Source organism: Ischnura elegans, chromosome 2, assembly GCF_921293095.1.
Source record: "Ischnura elegans chromosome 2, ioIscEleg1.1, whole genome shotgun sequence".
In the NCBI taxonomy this organism is placed as follows: domain Eukaryota; kingdom Metazoa; phylum Arthropoda; class Insecta; order Odonata; family Coenagrionidae; genus Ischnura; species Ischnura elegans.
The window spans coordinates 100,927,943-100,928,971 of NC_060247.1; the positions used below are offsets into that span (position 1 = coordinate 100,927,943).

A 1,029-nucleotide genomic window follows, 5' to 3' on the forward strand; every position below is an offset into this window, starting at 1 on the left:
TACGATCACTTCCTTTTGATTCCATGTATCATAAAAGTCAGACAAATTACGATGAATGCATTAAAAGCTCTGTACAATTGCTTTCCAAACCCTACTGTGCCATAAAATATGTAACGATGTAGGTTAATATTGTGTTCTAGATTTACTCAGGGATGTGCCCTAGACAAAAACACTGTTGTGTAGGTAAAAATTGTCATACGTCTGCGTACTTGAGATATCAATGCAATGTAATGATTAATATGCAGCATGTGCTCTGTTAAAAAAGAAATTCCGGTACCGGGAATCGAACCCGGGCCTCCCGGGTGAGAGCCGGGTATCCTAACCACTAGACAATACCGGAGTTGGTGAGGAGTGGCAAGACTTAAAAACCTTCTTTGAGATCCTGGCAAGAGTTCAGAAAAAAACGTGATCCTTTTGGAAAGCATCTCGACTAGAGTCCGGCGTTGGGGCGTTTGGCGTGAGGAATGATGAACTCTTTTCACAACATTAGGCGAGTGATTTAGCCTGCAGTATTTAAAATAATACTCAAGGGCTCTAATTAGTGGCTAGTATGTTAAAAAATTAGGAAGGGAATGCGACATCTCTTGGTAATCATTTATCCGGGAAGAAAGCGGAATGAGAAATGCTGTATTGTTTTAGATACCCAAGAGATAAAGAGAAGAGCTAAGAGCAAAATGCCCCACGAAATGACTCAATATTTGTTAGAAATGTTCCTTAGCTCCCTTGATGTCTTTTCTGTAGTTAAGTTATATATAATATTGTCGATTTGCTTTTTTTTATATATTATTGTCGATTAATTTTGCTATTTTTCGTCCCAAGAGGTCCATTTAATTATTCATGGTTTTAGCTACTGACTCACCCAATAAAATTGTATGAAAAAAATGACTGCGACACGGCGTGATCGAAATATTTTACGCTAGGGCCAAATCAACCAATTCACTGACTGATTTTTCTGTTAAAATAAACAGGATTGGCGCTATTTTTTCTATCGGTGCTGCTGTTGACCGAGGGGCATTTGAAGCTTAGGCG

General features: G+C 38.7%; 1 non-coding gene across 1 annotated transcript; it reads right to left on the reverse strand.

The window, feature by feature from the left end:
- Positions 1 to 268: 268 nt before the first annotated feature.
- On the reverse strand, positions 269 to 340 carry Trnae-cuc. The gene has a single exon. It is a non-coding gene; the product is annotated as a tRNA-Glu (tRNA).
- Between the last annotated feature and the right edge of the window lie 689 nt (positions 341 to 1,029).